At 35.6% G+C, this 20,838-nt stretch overlaps 1 pseudogene; it reads left to right on the top strand.

The window, feature by feature from the left end:
* Window positions 1–281: 281 nt before the first annotated feature.
* On the top strand, window positions 282–15,533 carry LOC131075786 (glycoprotein 3-alpha-L-fucosyltransferase A-like; annotated as a pseudogene).
* The last annotated feature ends 5,305 nt before the right edge of the window (window positions 15,534–20,838 follow it).

The raw sequence follows: 20,838 nt of genomic DNA, 5'->3' as shown, positions 1-20,838 counted from the left end.
AGTAATGCCATGGGTATCCAAACCTGGATAAGAGCTAAGGCTAATGTTGGCAATCCCATATCTTCATCGGGCAGAAAATCGGCTAGGTGGCACAAAGAAAATGAAAGTAAATAAAACATAGCTGATGGAAGTCAGCGAACCATCTTGGAGACTTGCTCTCCACTGTCTAAATGAAGGTGATATATTGGAACATTAGGGGTCTAAATGACCCCCATAAACAAGATATATTGAGGAATCTAGTTAGAGACCATAAATCGGATATTTTGATTCAAGAAACTAAGATGAGTAAAGAAAAAGTGGAAAAAGTTAATGTTTTTTCTTTTGGAGGGATTGTTGGTCGTAGTTCTAAAGGGGCTTCACGAGGTGTTGCTATCTTCTGGAATAAGAAGGTTGTGGAGGGTGAAGTGATCCAGGATGAAGGTAACTTGATAAGCATCGGACTCAAGCATACTAGGGATGACTTTATTTGGGTCCTCTCCAATATCTATGGTCCAAATATGAAAGTTACCAGATCTAAATTTTGGAAAGTTATGGAGGAGAACAAAAAAGGCTTTCAACAAGATCCTTGGTTGATCATGGGCGATTTTAATACTCCTCTTTATGATTCTAAAAAGCATGGAGGCTCTCAAATTCTTTTGGATAGCAAAACTGATCTCATGGACTTCATTAATAATATGGCTCTTTTTGATATGGAGATGCGTGAGGCTTCCTTCACTTGGTTAAACAGGTGGGATGGTGATGAGCTGATTCAGGTTAGATTGGATAGAGCTTTAATTTCTAATGAATGGCTCACTAAGTATAACAACACTTTATTTGTCATCAATAGAATTGGATCAAACCATTTCCCTATTTCTTTTGTGGCTGAACCTTTTGTTAAAAGATGTTGCTTTCCTTTTAGATTTGAGAAAATGTGGTTATCCCACCCAACACTGGAAAATAATATTAGACTTTGGTGGAACATTCAGGTGGAAGGATCTGCTATTTTTAAAGTTGTTAAAAAACTTAGGCATGTTAAGGACAAATTTAGGGTCTGGAACTAGGAAGTTTTTGGAGATATATTTGTTATGAAAGATGCTTTAAAAATAGAGTTAAAATATATCCAAGAAACTATCCAAAAAGATGGCTATAATTCTATTTCAAGGGATAAAGAGAATGAGATCCTTGCTAAATATCATAAAATCATAGCCACTGAAGAATACTTTTGATGACAAATTTCAAGGGCTCTATGGCTTTCAGCTGGAGACAAGAATACCAAATATTTTCATATGTCCACTATAAGACATTAAGCTGCCAACATGATTTCCCAATTAGTGGTGGATGGCAATATCATTAATGGAAATGATAATATATCTAAGGAGGCTGCCCACTTTTTTTTTGATCCCCTATCTGTTGACTCTAACCTCTGTAAAGAAGATCAAGTTTCCTTACTAGTTAATATTCCTAAGGTTATTGGACCAGAGAAGAATAAGGTGTTATGTGCCATTCCCTCTAATGATGAGATTAAACGAGCCATTTTTTCTTTCCAAGGAGATAAAGATCCTGGGCCAGATGGGTACCCTATGTTATTTTTTCATCACTTCTGGCATATTGTTGGCAAGGATATTATTCAAGCCGTGAAAGAATATTTTGGAACTAAATCGCTGCTTAAGGAGGTGAATTCTACTTTTTTGTTTCTTATTCCTAAGCAACCAGGTGCAAACTCTATGGATAAGTTCAGACCTATAACTCTTTGAAATTCTCTTTATAAAATTGTCTTGAAGGTTGTGATCTCCAAGCTGCTTACTATACTCCCTTCGCTTATTTCTTCTCATCAAAATGGTTTTGAGCTAGGAAGGAAAATTTTGAACTCCATAATTTTGGTTCATGAGAACATTCATTCTCTTATTTCTTCTAAAAAAGAGGGTTTCCTTATTAAGCTTGACCTTGCTAAGGCTTATGATAGAGTGGATTGGTTCTTTTTGAAAAGAATTCTTCAGGCATTCGGTTTTGATGGTAAATTTTTCAGATATCATTTGGCAACTTATTTCCACTCCTTCTATGTTAGTTATTTCTAATGGATCTCCCTCCTCATTTTTTAAGCCGACCAGGGGTCCCAGGCAGGGGGATCCTCCCCAATTCTATTTACCATTATGGCTAAAAGCTTGAGTCAGTTATTGCATAAGCTGGTGATCTCAGGAGCTATAAAGGGTCTTAGGCCCTCATATTCCAATATGGTTTGTTCCCACCAAAAATTTGTGGATGACACTATCCTCCTTGGTCCTGCCTATGTTCTTGAAGCTAGATCCTTTAAAAGTGCTCTTCATACTTATTCTAGGGCTTCTGGCCAATTGATCAACTGTAAGAAGACTTCTATTTTTTTTATTAATACCCCCCTTGGTAGGCAGAGAAATATTGTAGATATTATAGGATGTTCTATTGATTCCTTCCCCTCAATCTATTTGGGGTTGCCTTTAGGGGTCTCTCCTCTTGATTCCTTTTGGAGTTCTATTGTTGACAAGTTTATTAAGAAATTGGCTGGTTGGAAAGGGGTTTTATTGAGTCAAGCAGGCAAGTTGCAGCTTCCGAAGGCCTCTCTTTAAAATATTCCTGTCTATGCTCTAAGTCTTTTTAAGATCCTCTCTAAGTTTGTTGATGCTATAGACAAAATTCAGAAAAGTTTTTTATGGACTAGTGTAGAAGAGAAAAAGAGTCTTCCTTTGGTTGCTTGGGAGAGAGTCTACATTCCTAAGTGTTATGGGGGCCTTGGCTTAAGGACCATAAAAGACTTTAATAATTCTATCCTAGCTAAGAAAATTTGGAGGTCTTTTGGTGATAGAAAGGACTGGAATTTGGTTTGGTTCAGCAAGTATCTTCAAGATATTCTGAATATTGCCTCCTTCTTTCAATCCAACCACATCCCTAATGGTTTTTCTATTTGGAATAACATCCTTAAGGCTAAAAATGTTGTTGTTGTCGGTGTTGGGTGGGTTCTTGGCAAAGGTAAAAAAATTAGGTTTTGGGAAGATGTTTGGCTGTTTGATAGACCCCTATGTTGCTATGATAATTTGGTATCTTTAATGGAGATTTGTAAAGAAATATTTGGATCTCTGGTTAGTTATTATTGGTAGCACTCTTCTTGGGTCAGGCTGGAGGATATTGATGTTGTTTTCTCTCCTCTCCAGCAATCTATGATGTCCTTTTTTATGGATCGGGATCATGAGGTTTTTCTAATTTGGAGGAAGACTTTAGATTGTTCATTCTCGGTTACTTCAACTATCAAAATTATGAGTCCTCCCATCCCACATCCTCTCGTGTGGGCCAAAGCCTGGTCTAAGATTCTTATTAAAAAAATCAACATCTTTTTTTGGCTGTTTCTTCAAAAAAAAATCCTTACTCTTGATAACCTCATGAGGAGAGGTTTTCATTTACCGAATAGGTGTTTTTTTTGCCTTAATGATAGTGAATATGTTTCACACCTTGTTCTACATTATCCTTTTACCTATGATATCTGGAGTAGAATCCTTAATCTCTAGAGGATTGATTGGGTCTTTCCTGAGAAGGTGGAAGATTTTTTTACTCAATGGAAGTGCCCCTCTTATAATCCCATTTTGAAAAATCTTTGGTCTTTGTTATTTCCTTTTGTGTCTTGGAAAGTTTGGTAAGAAAGAAACAATCATATATTCAGAGATGTGACTTGTTCTTATGAGATTGTTTTTGAGAAAATTTGTAGAGCTGCTAGAGAGAACTTGAACCTGTCTATTGGTGGTGTTGGGCTAGTTTCTTCTTCCTATGTCAAGGAGGAGGATAAAATTGTTGCTAGGAAATGGGGGCTTCAAGTTGACATAAGTAACTATAAATCTAAAATGAGTAGGGATGGTACTGTCTGGTACTACCCTCCAGGAGGATGGATCAAAATTAACTTTGATGGTGCTGCTAAGGGGAACCCTGGTAGGGAAAGATGTGGGGATGTTATAAGAGATTCCAATGGGATTTGTGTGGCCGCTATTGCTTCTCCTTTTGGGATTCATTCCAATCACATAGCAGAGGCCATGGGAGTTTTGGAAATCCTTAAAGTTGCCAGGCAATTAAAAATTAATAAGGTTTGGATTGAGGGGAACTCCTTAAATATCATTAGATATCTCAAAATATTGTTCAAGCCCTCTTGGAATATTAAGAATATCATTCTTAACTCCCTTAAGATTATTGATGACTTTGAGGATTGTATTATAACTCATACTTTAAGAGAAGCCAACAGGTGTGCAAACTTCTTTGCTAACTTTGGAGTTAGCTCTAATGCCTCTTTTTCTTGGCAAAATGAAGGATCATTACCTTTTGAGGTGAAGGGGCACTTATATTTTGATCGAATTACTGGCATCAATATCTCTTTATCTAATAATGATTACACTTAATGGGATCAGGAATGATAAATATTATATTGATTGGGGGAAGTTTCTAGGCGAGATGATATGACTTCCTTCACATGTTTTCTGGGTTGATTTCACCGTAGAGTTTTAACTTTCACTTCCCCTATTTTCACCATCAAGGCTTTCAGTTTTTTATTGTGATCGATATCTTTGGGTTGGTCATCACCATGGGAGGCAATATCAATAGGAACGAACCCCCGAGTTGCCAGCCTTGGAAGAAGGAAAAGAAAATCTAGAGGAGAGTGCATAAGGGAGGGTTGTCTAGTGCTGCTATGATGAAAGTTTCTGCTACCAATATGAACACTTTGGTTTGTAGGCTGGAGAGAATTCATAATGAGAAGAATGTTGTTGATCTAGAAAATGAAGCTGGGGCCTCTAGCTCGAAGATGACTCCTCCCACTACTAGGAGAACAAGATAGAGCACTAAACTCATGGAAGAGTCTCTTCCACAAGACCTACTGGACCTTAAGGAAGCTACCAAGGCCATGTTGTTGCTTGAGAAGGAGGCCTCCCAGGTCTTAGACATTTTTAAGTAGGTGGTCTATGTTTGTTGTTTTTGCCAGCATCTTGCTGGCCTTTTGCTGGTCTTTCTGTGGCTGCTGGGTTGTATTGCTTATGGATTGCAGCCATATTTGTTTCTTAGACCTAGGTTCTTTTATGATACTTGATTGCTTTATCTTTATTGCTATGTTGTAAGGGGTTTTGGGTCCCCACAAACCTGTTTTTTCTTAATGAAAAATAAATTGTAGTTACAAAGGAGGAGGCATCTGCATTTGGATATTGGATATCATGGTTACAAAAGGCCCATAAAGCCTTGGTTAATGAGAAGTGTTTACTGAAGTTCAAGATAGGGAATTACCATGATGAGGTATTGTGTGATATCTTGCCTATGGATGCTTGCCATATATTATTGGGGAGGTTATGACAATTTGATCAACATGAAATACATGATGGACATACCAATACTTATTCCTCGACAAAGAGTGGAGTTCACCACAAATTGAAGCCCTCAACAAAGGTATAAGAATAGGTATGTAGTAGTACAAAAAAAATTCTAGTCAATGGTAGAATTTTTTTGGATGGTATGAAGTTGTAGCATCATAAATTATACACCTATAATTAGGGTGTCCAATTTCACACTCTCATAGCACTTATTTTAGTATTTCCCATTCATCTATGCATTATAGGGCATTTATTGATTAAATTAATATTTAATTAAAATTATGAGTCTTATTCCACTTTAATACATCAACACTTTATTATTTGGACCTTTAATTATAGGTGTGCCCTTTATCTTTTATTATCTTGATTTATCATAGGTCCTACCCCATTTCAAATATCAAGACATGTTTCCCTCACTTGAACATTATATATTATATCATACAAACTTATTTTGGGCATTAGAACCCTATTATTTTGCACATCTAAAAAGTCAAGTTGAATTGTTTGGTCTGGGACGCCCCGGGCATCTTGGTCCAATGCTTTTTTCCCTAAATTGTAGGAAGATAATAAGACAGTTCTATCCTATTAAAATCTAGCTCCATATGAAAATATGATAATTCTAAGTCGACATAAAGGTGATTTTACTATGAAATCCCTGTGTAATACATCCCTCTCAATTCATTTCATCATCTCATGATTGCATCTCATCATTATGCTATCATTCCAATTCAAGTACAACACTTCAAGAGTAGATGTGATTCAAGGAGCAAAAAATTACATCAAGGAATATTCAATTATGTTTCAATTATAATTTCATGATGGATTTTATGTGATTTATCATGTTATTACTCAACTCATGGAGGACTTATCCTAAGGACATTGCTTCGTCAATTGAAGGTATAATTAATTCAATTCAAGGGTTAATTCCAAACCAAAGGTTTGACCTAGGAAAACCCTTATAAACCACCCAAATACCATTTTTATCCTCTTGTTTGTAGTTGTGAGTACTCTATGGATACAAGAAGATCAAGATACATTTGATAGATAGAGACAAGTCACCACAGTAAATCTAGACATGAAACCTCTAGACTTGGGCGCTCTGGGCGACCCTATCTAGATAGGGATGCCCTAGACGACCTTGTCCTTAGAAATAAATTATATATTGAATATGAGCATAGTGCAAGGTCTCAAGAGGTCAAATATTGCTTGGTGTGCAGTAGCTGGAAGACCAAGGTGCTCTACGTGACCTTGTCTAGTGAAATCAACTCTAGACTCTAGGAATAGTGTACCTCTATACTCTACTCATTTCCTTACTTATTGTGAAGTTTCTATTTCAATATCAAATAGTATAATCATTTCAAGTTTCTAATTCATGCATGCAATTTTTAGGCTAGTTATTTACACTCAATTTGCATCTTTTCAAGTAATCATTTTCAACTCAATCAAAAGGAATAGAATTCAGTTTTTATTCAGCCCTTTTCATAATAATATTGAGGTTGAATCTATTGAGTTAATTCTCCTTTTAATGTAATGTGTGGAAAATAGGTCTAATTCCTTTCTTGCATAGCTAAACTTGTGAACCCTATTCCCATAAAAAATAGAAGCATGATCGTATGTGATATGTATTGATTCCTAAAATTAATTAAAAATAATATGAATATATACCAGTAGATGTCTCAAATGTATTAGACGAGTTTCATGATATTGTATTAGATAATGAAATTGAGGGTTTTACACTAATGAGAAATATTTTAGTTGTTAAATAGATTTGATACTAGGATCCAACTCGACAAATAAGGAAATCCATAGACTAACTGCTCTAGAGAATGAGGCGCCAAAAAAACAAGTTGGAGAGGCATTGAAGAAAGGATTTCAATTCAAGAGAGTTTGATTCCATGTACAATACTTATAGTACTAGCATACAAGAAGGATGAAGAATAGAGAATGTGTTTAGACACTCAAACCATCAACAAGATTACAATCAAATACATATTTCCACTAACAAGGATGGATGATCGTATGGATTGTTTGAGTGGAGCCAAACACTTTGATGGTCATTCCAACTAATTATTTAAAATCCTTTAAATATTTGCCATAATTTTTATGATTAAGGATTTTAAGTCAATGACCAATGAATGGGACTCAATTTAATATTGAATTCCTCTGCACTTCTAGTTCTGCAAGATCAAGGAGGGTTTCCTTATAAAATACCTAAATATTCGATCTTCTAACAATTGAGATATTTCATAACAAAGGTGCTCTGATACTGAGATCAAGAATTCACTGTCTTTAAAGAAATTTGGCATAATTTCTTAATGTGAATTGTTGGTCCTTTAAGCATATATGCCTACTTAAAACTAAAGGAAAATGTTGAAAATAAAAAGCATTCATTCAAATTTTATGAGTGATTGTATCTGATGGAGTTAAAGCTTCTTTATTGGTGTCTATCTCAGGCTACAAAGTTAAATTTAGGAATTAAATAAACACTAATATATCAATTGAATTTTTTATCAGCAAGTTCCCAATATTATTGCATTACATTAATATTCACAATCAATATCCAAATTCAACTCTAATCTTAGATCCATACCATTTCATTCAAACTTTTATTCTAGAACATGTGCATGAAGTTTGTTCATATTTATAAGAATATAATGGTTTTTTTACACATAAACACACACACACCTTATGTATGTATTAAAAAAATAAAAATATACAAAATGTGAACACATGATTATATCCTCACGGGGTCCATTAGTTTATATTGACCACATGTGATATCCTTTGAGTTTCTACATATTTACTATACATGTTGCTACATACTTTCAAATACATGATCATTTTACGATCACATTGAGCTCAAAGTGGGGAGAAAATATAGTAGTAAAATTTCCGTACCCTTCATTTATTATTTATGCCTATTATTTTGATGTAATGTCTTAATACACATACATAGTGAAAAATGGTACAATATTTCATATTTGGGCTCATTTGCTATCCTTTTTATCTATTCACACATACACACATCCCTATACATCTAACAATAATCTATACATTCACACACACACTTATACATTCATTTTATTCACATGTTTGTCATACTTATCTATGCACTTACTTTTATTTATTTGTTTGCCTTTCTATTGTCCTATTTTAGGACAAGTACGCTAACATGGGGGTGACTTTGCATTCACAAACTTGTCCCTTCCGATTTAATATTCAAATTTGGTTAACTATCCCACTATACCTATTTACCTTGAGTTAAATTTAAACACACTTTTGGTATAGTTTGATGTTATGTGCCAATGTTAAATATATTCAATGCATTTATTCTAATCATCTAGGACAACCAAATAATTATCTTACGATCTAAGAATAAATCATCCTAGATAGTAATCAATTATTGACACACTTCAATTTGGTGTATTAAAAAGAGTAAAGAATCTACATCTTAAGAACTTGCTTGTTGTTTTCAAGAGAGTTTAATTCTCAAGGTGATGATCAAGGCATGGTGTCTTTGTGGCCTAGTCATACAATAACCCTAGCAAAGTATTCATAAATATCACTACCCACCAATTTTCAAAAAAGATAGAGCAAAAAAACTATATATCAAACAAAGTAATAAGACAAAAAAATTCTATCCCAATTCTATCCTTGACCTACTAGTTTGTCATTTTGCAAGGCAAAATGCAACATATAATATGAAGCAGTCACATTATTTTTTATATTAGAAATAGAAAAACAAGAGTGTTCACCCTTTACACAAATATCCCAAGACACTAACAAGTAGCCATCCAACTAGTGACTTGTTATCCCGATTTTTGTAAATGATCCAATTTTAAACTTTTAAGTCAAACCTCTATCACCTATCTTGGTCTCTCTTGATTATTTTTCCTTGGCATCCACATTATAGTCAGAGAGTCGGGATTTATTACAACTCCGTAACAAAGAAAAATGGTTTGAAAGTTCTAAATTTTGCCAACCTCCTGACTACAACATGTATTGTCGGGCATCTTTTTGGTTTTTGAACTTTTGTGGAAACCTGAGATGGTTCAACATTTCTCATCTTCTCTGACACAATACACTGCATCACCGATACTAAGTATTGTCAGGTGATTCTCATATTTCTTAACTTCTTGAAAGCTCTGACATGACAATGAATAAGCCCGATATATTTTTGTGACTAAATTCTTCATTATGGTTCTAAAGTTCTTATCTTCCCCAACTCTGTGACCAAGTACAGAAAGTATCAAGCTACCGATAACTTTTACAACTTGGTCCAAGATATGGAGATACCATTACACAATGAGAATCCAAGACTCATACGAACCAGTCCAGCAAATATGAAAATGCAAATGATATGCAGAACTTAAGATAGTCAGGTAGTTTGTAAATCGAGCTTTCACTCAAACACTTGAATCATGCACAATCAATAACATTTCATCAAAGGAGAGAACCCACGACAAAAATAATTTTACTAACAGAGATTGGAACACATATGGGGTATGGTGTGTCTTTTCAAGTTCATTTTCTTCACAGGGGAAATCAGATGCAGGATTTGGTTTTCATGGTGACAACGAAATAGCCAGTGTTCTCCGGTCCATGGAATCCTCCCATTAATATCCTATGAACAACATAGATGTTGTATGAGGGAAAGGTTACAAAGCTATAATGAGAACCAACCTCTCATCAGATGCCCCTATAGGTCATTTCTCCTAGGCCGAGTATCATATCATCACACTAGTTGAACCAAAAACTAAAAAGGCCCTTCCAGCTGTCTTCGTATCCAACTATGAAGGCCATAACTTTCATTTTCAGGCCCTAGAGAAACTTAAAAGCTCCATATTCCAATCAATTCTTATGGTGCTTTTCATCAAAATCATGATGGCAAGGTGGGAAAAGTGAAAGCCTTAAAGCACTACAAATTCAACCTAGCTTTTGAAAATTCTAATGAAGAAGATTACGTCACAGAGAAGTTCTTCTAGTCCCTTGTTGCAGGTGTAGTTCCCATGGTGATTGGAGCTCCAAATATTCAAGACTTTGTGCCTCCACCAAACTTAATTTCACATGTTATAAATCAAAAAAAAGAAAAACCGGTTCTACAAGTTGAGACGAAAAACTTTGCTGCAAACAAGATTGCTTATAATGAAACAATAAGCTGGAAATTTGAGGACCCTTCTGATTTGTTCGAGGTCTTCGTTGACATGGTAGCACTACACTCTTCTTGTTGTCCATGCATTCATGTGAAAACACAAGACCAAGAAAATGAAGAAAAAGAAAAGTCTATTTCTAATAGTCATCGTCGCAAATGTAAGAAAAGATTGAGAAGCTGTGTACCATCTATATGTGAGGGAGAGGGAAAAAATTTGAAGTGTTGTCTAACTTCATAAGGTTTCACAACTTTACATTGAAGGGTCTTGAGCTAGTTGTGTTTTCTAAATTTAAGTCTCTGAATCATGTGTCTGTTTGGAAGACTAAGTGCCCAGATGTGATTCATGAAAGTAATGAGTTGAATATCTATAAAATATATCCTATTGGTTTGACTCAATGAAAAGCATCATATACATGGGTCTTATTATAATTTGTTATTGAGATCAAATTGTATACTAGCTTAAGAAGAAAACTTAATTGAAATATTTTAGGAGTGAGAAAGTGAAAAGTTATGGAAAGAGGAGAAACCAAAAGTTATATTGGGAACAAACTAACTTTCAAGAAACGGTTACAAAAACTGAAAAAGCCTCGTAAGGTGAAAGGCTTTGAAATAGGTAATGGAAAGAAAGATATGGGGAAGATATTTTTCTGCTTTCAGTCTTAATTTATTGTACATAAATAGAGGCTTTAGACTCTACAATTTTTTCCAAGAAATAAGGAGGAGTTTCTGAGACTTTGTGCTTATTTATTCTTCTTTGTGACTATTATTTTCGGAAGTTAGTTTCAGTCATTCTTGGATAACTTGATCTGTTATGATAGATTATGAGTGTGGCTATTTGATGAACTTTGAATCTTGAATGCTTACACCATCTGAAAGGGATTGCTATCATTTTCCTATTTATTTCACGCGGGTACTATCCATGGGTGTGGGTAATTAAACTTTGTTTTATTTATCTTCATTCACTTCTTTTAAAATTAGTTTTCCACATTTAATTTTTTGGTTATGGGTATATGTTAGTACCTTTCTTCTTTCAGGTTAAAATTATATCCCATTTTATTCATTGTACATATTTTGAAGGTAGCTTCACCTTGTAAAACAAGCAGAGAGAACACGCAAATACCATTGCAAGTGACTCAACTATTGGATGGATTTGTTACTTTGTGGGCAAGGAAGTATTGATATTGAAGTGAAAAAATATGTTTATGAACAAATTTTTGGCGACTCCTCTGGGGAACGAAGTGGCTAGTGCTTTGTTCTATCAGAAATCTAAAGTTGGTTCCCTGAGGACGGAGGTTGGCGACTTCATGTTTATGAAATATCTCTTTGGTAGAAGAATTCCAGTATTATGTCATGGCTTTGGTTGCATCCCAACCATGGGGAACTCAAATAGGACCATTTGTTTTGCCTGAATATACAACTATACCTAAAGGTTCAAGAAAATATTTTCCTAAATTTGTTGGTGAAGATTATCAAGATCTAGATGATCATATTCAATCATCCACCTTTGCATGTGGGATCCTTGGAGTTCAAGAAGAAGATGTGTTTGTGAGGTTGTTTGCTAAAAGGCTCATTGAACGAGTAACAAAATGGATCCAGAATTTAAAAGATGGGTGCATTACCGCTTGGAGTAGTTTGAAGGTGAGGTTTCTTGAAATATTTAAGCCTACAGTTGATATATGCATTGTTGATTCAATTTTTTCCAATAAAGAAGAAAGAAGGTGAATATATTAGAGAGTTTGTGGAGAGATTTTATCAAAATTTGAAAAAGATTCCTCATAATGAGCAGCAAAGTGAAAATATCCAGTTGTGTATGTTTATTGCTACCATGCACCCAGAAGTTAGTTTTCATTTGAAAAGGAGCAAAGAACAAAAAATAGAAGTTGCACAGAGGATGGCTATTGAAATTGAGGATAGTTTGATTTTGTATGGGTTATTTAAAGAGAATGAATGTGTGAATTATTTTAATATAGAAGTTTCAGATTCTGAAATGATTTTCAATCAGAATTTTATTCAGAAAAGGAATCTCTTGTGCAAAAGTATCTTGTTAAAAAAGAAAGAAAGACTAATGTCTCCTATATCCTCTCATCAAAATTTGATAGTTCTTAGTAGTACGGGCATCCCAACACCTCTTGTTGCAGCAGTTTATTATTTACATGCTGAAGATGAAGAGTTGGAACCTACCTTGACATGCATATAGATCAACAATATTGAACAATCCCGCAATTCACTAGTAGATTCTAATATTACTTTTATTCCTAGTTGGTGCCTGGATAGTTTGAAAGAAGACTTCTTGTGTGGAGTTGAAGATGAAAATGGCTACATCACAAAAGTTGGAATAGATGCATTCACTTACAGATCTAGTAATATAAAAGAAGGTATGAATACAACATCATTTGAAACTCTCAATAGGAAGCATGAAGATTTTAGAAGCATGTTTAATGCACTATACTTGTCGGTGGAATTTTTCAAAGATTCAAGAGTAAGCGATAATCCTCTTTTTGAATTTCCTGATTATTTTGAAGAAAATTGTTTGGGCCATTCCTTTTTCCTTTTCATGATGTCGTTGAACAAAATGAATCTTCTTTTAATGATCTCAGAAATATGGAAATGAATGGGATGAACCATCAAGCTAAAGATAATATTTCATGTGAGAGAAAGGTTTTGCCTCCATCACAAGAAGATAAATCTCCAGTCAAGATGAATGCAAGCATTGGGGCATTGGATAAAGGTGAGATGGGTAAATCAAAAGAAGTATTTGTTGATAGTGATGAGCCATGTTTTTCTATCGACATCCTATGTGAAATCACAGAAAGAATAAATTATGTTCCAAATATTTTTGATGAAGAATGGTTGTTTGAGCATGATTGTGTACTTATAAAGTTCCAACAATCTATCAGTTGGAGTTCTCATATCACAATAGTTGCACGGTGGCAGTTACTCTCAACCTCATTACGTGGCCACAATCCACTTTTCCACAAAGGAGCATATTTTTCATAGCCTATCAATGGCTTTGAATGATTAGCTTTGGGCATGCTCTGAGGTAGGATTTTCTTTCCTTATACATAAGTAGGTAGGCAATTTTAGCTTTCCATTTTTATCTTGTGTTCTTACCCAGTTCCCCTCCACCCTTCTGCAAGAAGCTCCTTGTTCTCTTTTTATTCTTCTGATAGTGATGCCCAATAGACAAAGCACTAGTCTATTTTCTGAGTTCTGGGATCCTCTTCATCCATCTATTCCGTGTCCCCATTCAAAACCTTTTGTTATCTCAATTTTTGTAAATGACCCAATTTTAAACTTTTAAGTCAAACCTCTGTCACCTATCTTGGTCTCTCTTGATTATTTAACCTTGGCATCCACATTATAGTCAGAGAGTCGGGCTTTATTACAACTCCCTAACAAACAAGAATGGTTTGAAAGATTATTTTTACCAACCTCTCAACTACATGTATTGTCGCGCATCTTTTTGGTTTTTGAACTTTTGTGGAAACCCAACATGGTTCGACACTCCTAATCTTCTCTGACACCATACATTGTCTCGTTTATACTAAGTATTATCGGCTGATTCTCATATTTATTAAATTATTGAAAGCTCTGACATGATGATGAATAAGCATCAAGCCCGATATCTTTTTATGACTAAATTATTCATTATGGTTCTAAAGGTCTTATCTTCCTTGACTCCATGACCTAGTACATAAAGTATCAAGCCACCGATAACTCTTGCAAATGGGTTCGATAATATGGAGATGCCATTACATGGTGAGAATCCAAGGCTCATAGGAAGCAGTCCAGTCAATATGAAAATGCAAATGACATGCGCAACTTTAGATAGTCGAGTAGTTGGTAAATCGAGATTTCACTCAAACACCCGAATCATGCACAACCAATAGCATTTCATCAAAAGAGAGAAGCCACAACAACCATAATTTTACTAATAGAGACTTTTACACATATGGTGTAGGGTGTGTCTTTTCAAGTTCATTTTATTCATAGGGGAAATCAGGTGTAGGATTTAGTTTTCATTGTGACAAAGAAATAACTAGTGTTCTTCGGTCCATGGAATCCTCCCATTACTATCCTATGAACAACATAGATGTTGTACGAGGGAAATGTTACAAAGTTATAATGACAACCAACCTCTCATTAGATGCCCCTATAGTTCATTTCTCCTGGGCTGAGTATGGTATCATCACACTAGTTGAACATAAAACTGAAAAGGCCCTTGCAACTGCCTTTGTATCCAATTGTGAAGGTCATAACTTTCATTTTCAGGCCCTAGAGAAACTTAAAAGCTCCATATTCCAATCAATTCTTACGGTGCTTGTCGTCGAAATCGTGATGGCAAGGTGGGAAAAGTGAAAGCCTTAAAGCACTACAAATTTAGCCTAGCTTTTGAAAATTCTAATGAAGAAGATTATGTCACATAGAAGCTCTTCCAATCCCTTGTTGTAGGTGTAATTCCCATGGTGATTGGAGCTCCAAATATTCAAGACTTCATGCCTGCACCGAACTCAATTTCACATATTAGAACTCGAAAAAAGAAAAACTCATTCCACAAGTTGAAATTATGAAGAACCTTGCTTCAAACAGGACTGCTTATAATGAAACAATAAGCTGGAAATTTGAGGACCCTTCTGATTCAGTCAAGGTCTTGGTTGATATGGAAATAATACACTCTTCTTGTCATCCATGCATTCATGTGAAAACATAAGAACAAGAAAATGAAGAAAAAGAAAAGTCTATTTCTGATAGTCATCCTTGCAAATGTAAGAAACGTTTCAGAAACTGTGTACCATCTATATGTGAGGGAGCGGGAAAAATTTGAAGTGCAGTCTATCTTCATAAGGTTTCATAACTTTACGTTGAAGGGTCTTGAGCTAGCTATGTTTTCTAAGTTTAAGTCTCTGAATCACATGTTTGTTTGGAAGACTGAGTGCCCAGACGTAATTCATGGAAGTAATGAGTTGAAGATTTATAGAATATATCATGTTGGTTTGACTCAACGAAAAGCATCGTATACATGGGTCTTATTATAATTTGTTATTGAGATAAAATTGTATACTAGTTGAAGAAGAAAACTTAACTGAAATATTTTAGGAGTGGGAACGTGAAAAGTTATGGAAAGAGGAGACACCAAAAGTTATATCAGGGAAAAACTAGTTTTCAAGAAACGGTTACAGAAACTCAAAAGCCTTGTAAGGTGAAAGGATTTAAAATAGGTAATGAAAAGAAAGATAGTGAGGGGATAGTTTTCTGCTTTCAGAATTGATTTATTGTACACAAATAGAGGCTTTGGACTCTACAATTTTGTCCAAGAAGTAAGGAGGAGTTTCTGAGACTTTGTGCTTATTTATTCTTCTTTTTGATTATTATTTTTGGAAGTTAGTTTCAGTCATTCTTGGATAACTTGATCTATTATGATAGATTATGTGTGTGGGTATTTGACGAAATTTGAATCTTGAATGCTTACACCATCGAAAAGGGATTGCTATCATTTTCCTGTTTATTTCATGCGGGTACTATTCATGGGTGTGGATAAGTAAACTTTGTTTTATTTAATTCATTAACTTCCTTTAAAATCGGTTTTCCATATCTACTTTCAGGGTTATGGGTAGATGTTAGTACCTTTCTGCTTTTAGGTTAAAGGCATATCCCATTTTATTCATTGTACATATTTTGAAGGTAGTTGCACCTTGTAAAACAAGCAGAGAGCACTTGCAAATACCACTGCAAGTGACTCAACTGTTGGCTTTATTTGTTACTTTGTGGGCAAGGAAGTATTGAAATTGAAGTGAAAAAATCTATTTACCATCATGACTATTTGAGCACATTGCTCCAGTTATTAGTGAGGAACTTGAAGAGTTCCTTATAGTTCCCTTCATTGTTAGCATATTTACCCAGGACTTTTTTCTGCATCACGCACATGGAAGTGTTCAAGCTGTGCATCACCCTTAGATTGAATTTGGAGAGATTGATCATCTTCTGCTCCATCTCCATCACCTTTTTCTTCATGACCTCCAATTCCTCTATCATGGTCCTATAATTAGCATAGTTGCATGGACTCTCCCCTTGGTGATTATACACCTCCTTCAACATGGCCTCTTGAGTCAGGTCTAGGGGTTCATTTTTACTATTGTGTGCAGAGTTTTCGCTAGTGTATTTGTTCAAATTTTCATCCTTCCATGCACCATCCTCAGCTTCTTCCTCATCTTCAACAACATCCTCATTGTCACCAACATCTTCCTCCTCTGATTCGTGCTCATAGTCGACCATTTTTTTATTATCTATTTTGGCCACCATACGCCCAACCAACCTATTTGATCGTCTGTGATTAGGGCTTCCACTTTTACTATCATCTTCACCACCCTCCTCCACCTCATTAATGACCACCTCCTAAATAGTAATATTATGGTTTTTTTCTAGTGGGGATGGTCTCTGGAGTTTCCTTTTCTTATCCATGACGGAGGTGGTAGTTGGGTTTTTTGTTAGACTTGTGTGAATATTACTGTCATTGATGTCAAACCAGTTATTCGGTTTGGTTTGGATGATATATGAAGTATATTGATGTCAAGCTTGATATCCAGTTTGGTTCGGATGTTGTATGTAGTTGTATGCAATTGGTGTGTAGTTTCCGTTATGAGAAGGTGATGTACATTCTAGTATTGCTAGGGAATGTGATGCAATAAGATGTAATTGATCTAATGGAGTAATTTTTAGAAGATCCTTATCTCCAAAATTTTGGGTTATTCTTACATTGGTCTCAATATCATTTATGTGTTCTAGTATCAACTATTTTGGGTTATGACAAATGTATGTCTTCATGTCTCGTGGTTCAGTATCTATGGTATGCATTTTGGAGTTTGGAGTTTTATGTTTATGGGTTAGTATCTATGGGTTCGGTTGACCCCTGTCCCATTTTGATAATTAAGGTATATGCATCGGTAAATGAATTATGTAAAGAGAAGCATGTAGAGATATTGTGGAAGTTGACTTTGTTATCATGTTTATGTTTAAGGCTTTATTGGATAATGTGTTAGGCTAGGCCAACATATAATCTGGTATGTGAGATTTCTAGTATGTGATATGGGTGACATATAGACATAGACATGGTAGAAAAGATAACAGAGAAGCAAGTAATAGAGTGTGAAGTGCGAGGTATGGATAGCGAAGGTAGTTGGTGTAGAATCAGAGTGCAGACAATGTTGCAGTAATCCTTCACCAGATTTGCTACGGGTTCTTAAGGGTAGTCATAAAAAGATATTTCATCGGATCTATTGTAGAGCTTGTAAATTATAATTTGAGCTTAACTTGGAACTGATCTCATGCATTTGGAGATGCAACTTTCTTCCATTCAATCACACCTATTGCAATGAACATTTCAATAATAAGTCAATTTTGTAATCTTGCAGTGAGCAGTCTGGCAATGAGCTATTTTTGTAATTTAGTAGTGAGCCACCTTTTGTAAACACCATATAACTAGTTATATTCTCTTGAGAGTTAACACTCATAGTGGTTTTTCCCATTTGGGTTTTCCGCATATAAAACCCGGTGTTCCTTTGTGGCTAATGTTTTCATGTTTATTCTACAATTTTTATTTCATACTAGATATGCTTAATTGATGAGTTTGATATATCCACAAAAGATTTGAGATTCGGAGAAAGTTTCAAATTTTGTGGGAATACTGATTCACCCCCCTCTCAGTATTCTGACCCTTTCAACCAATCCAACATGTTTATCATTATCCACCATGCCAAGGGTAGGGGTAGCTGAGGAACTAGGGTGAGATAGGGCTTTAGCTACAATTGGGATCTGCAGGCATTTCCTTTTGCTAGTCCCTGGAGAATCAAGTATAGTAGTTGTAGGGAGTGAGTCAAAGCATGAGGCTTGAAGGGCTTGAAGGGATTTTATAACTATTAGCTATCTAGGAGGGAAAAGGGCTAGGTGGAAATGGTACAAACAAAAAATAAGGCCTTGGTGGAGGGGTATGGGTTTCCGACCTTGATTTTTGGCCATATCTAGAGCATCATGAATCAAACTCTCTAGAGATGTTAACAAGAAAAATGAAAGGGAGAGAAAATCATGATAAAAAAAATGATTAAGCAGAGGAATATGGTAATAGTAATACACTTTGAAACTTCCCTCTAAAGTAAAGAACTTCATTAACATTAAGGAAAACTCACTCCAGGGGTTTGACAATATGGCTCGAGCAAATCCTTAATGTAGCTTAATTGGTTTCTCATTTTCCTTGAAAAATTGGGATAAACTTTCACTATCTATTACTTGACTTTGCTTCTTCCATTTTCTACCCTTGATGGAGAAACCCATTGCTTTCCCTATGTCTTCCTCACTAATCTCAAATGAGACACCCCCCATAATAAACCTCCTATCAACCAAAGACTTGTCAAATTGGATAGATAGGTTTTCGTTGTAGCCATTTATGCATTCAATAAATTGGGCCACCCTCCCTCATTATAGATATGCCACATCATGGGGTTCACTTTGAACTCAGTGTGGGTGTTGGCTTCAATTCTTACCCTGTCCCCACCCATAGTGAAAGTTGTCCCCGATAACTAGTAACAAAGAGAACCCAAATAAGAGACTTAACCCAAGCTTTTTCTAATAGTATAAACTTAGCTAGTAAAAAAACTTTGAAGCTTTGGAATTAATTGCCATGGTTAAATGCATGCCAATGATGATGTAATAATTGATAAGTACTCACAATAAATTCCAAGCATGCCAACCCTTTCCCTTAGTACCAAGTGAAAGATTATGCTAGGATTCTCAAGCATAAAAAATAACAACACTTAAAAAAACCACTAAAAAGTATTACTTTTGCTCTTATTAGTCATTTCAATGACATGGCTGCACAAAAATTGATAACTTCTTGACATCATAAAGTGGCCCTTTGAGGTGGCCACACAAGAAAACCATGCATAGACTGGCCACCCCATCACTACAAATCATTCACTATAAAGGGGATACCACCCTTTCATCCACCTTGGCCTATTCTACCATGGGCTAAGTGTCTATGTCATCTCAGTAGTCATCACCCCCCTAAAATTTAGCTTATTATACATGGGGTGCCACCATTTCTTCCATCTTGGCTCGAGTAGGGTGTCCGTGTCAACCCAATAACTATCACCCCATCGATGTTCTACCTACTACAAAGAGGTCTTCACCCTTTCTTCCATTGAGACCTATTGTACCACATGTTATTCTTCCACCTTAGCTTAACATCCATCACCCATCCAACAACACTATAATGAGCCTCACTATCACATCTAGTCATCAGGCAATTCAAATCCATCTCCTACCTAAATAATTTAAAATTTTTGCTATTGCTTTCCATCCCCTGTTCTAGAAGAATTGAGCAGAGAATGATTATGAGAAGCCAAACCCCCTAGTTTTTTTTCATTCTACATGTTGATTGGATCTACTCTCCTCTACGAGGAGTCTTTGTACAATGCTGGGTAAGCACTCCCTTAATTTCCAACATATGAGGTTTCCAATTCCCAGCCCAAAGCAACCATGACATCGCTACTTTGTTTCCCTCCTTGTATGTGTGTCTTATTTCAAAGGTTTCAAGGCCATCTACAAACAAAAAAGTTGTCTTTAAAAAGTTTGGAAAAGTTGATAAACACCTCTTCCATAGTTCTTTCCTCCTCTCTAAAGATCCTATTATTCCTTTCCTTCCATATACTCTATCATAGATGTGGCAGGATTCATCTCCAAAGTTCCTCAACCAAAGGATGCTGAAATGGGATCACCCAATCCAATGCAAGGGTTGGGGGGCCTTGTTCATAGAGCAAAACACATCTAGGTTTTACAAAACCTGACCCCAAAAATTATGGGCAAATTGATAATGTAATAGGATATAAGGGATGAATTCTTCCTCTTACTTGCAAAGTATACATTTGTTTAGGAGTTGAAATCCCCATTTAATGAGATTATCTAGAGTGAGGATCTTATTATGCATCATCATCCACCAAAAGAAGTTGATTTTTTGGAGGAGTTGAGGGTTTCATACTTTCCTCCAAAGTCTTGTATGGGTACCCTCCTTTATCAGCAAATTGTAAGCCAATTTAACTAATAAGTTGCCTTTCAGGTTTTTGGTCCAGACAAATTTTCCATCCCTTGTGAAGAGTGGAATTTTGATTCGCTACAAGAGTTGTTGTAGAATGGAAGTCAACTAAAGTAGGTGTGGTTGATTCTGACAATACTATGCTATGTTTCTCCATGTTTTGTGTGGTGAAATATAGTCTATAACTCTAGATCCAAATAGGGCTTGACCCCCCTCCTTTGATGTCTTTTAAATTGGGTCGTACCAAGGGCATATCCTCC

This window comes from Cryptomeria japonica, chromosome 3, assembly GCF_030272615.1.
Source record: "Cryptomeria japonica chromosome 3, Sugi_1.0, whole genome shotgun sequence".
Lineage (NCBI taxonomy): Eukaryota > Viridiplantae > Streptophyta > Pinopsida > Cupressales > Cupressaceae > Cryptomeria > Cryptomeria japonica.
The sequence above is the reverse complement of the archived record's forward strand: the minus strand, read 5'-3'. Positions and strand labels throughout refer to the sequence as shown.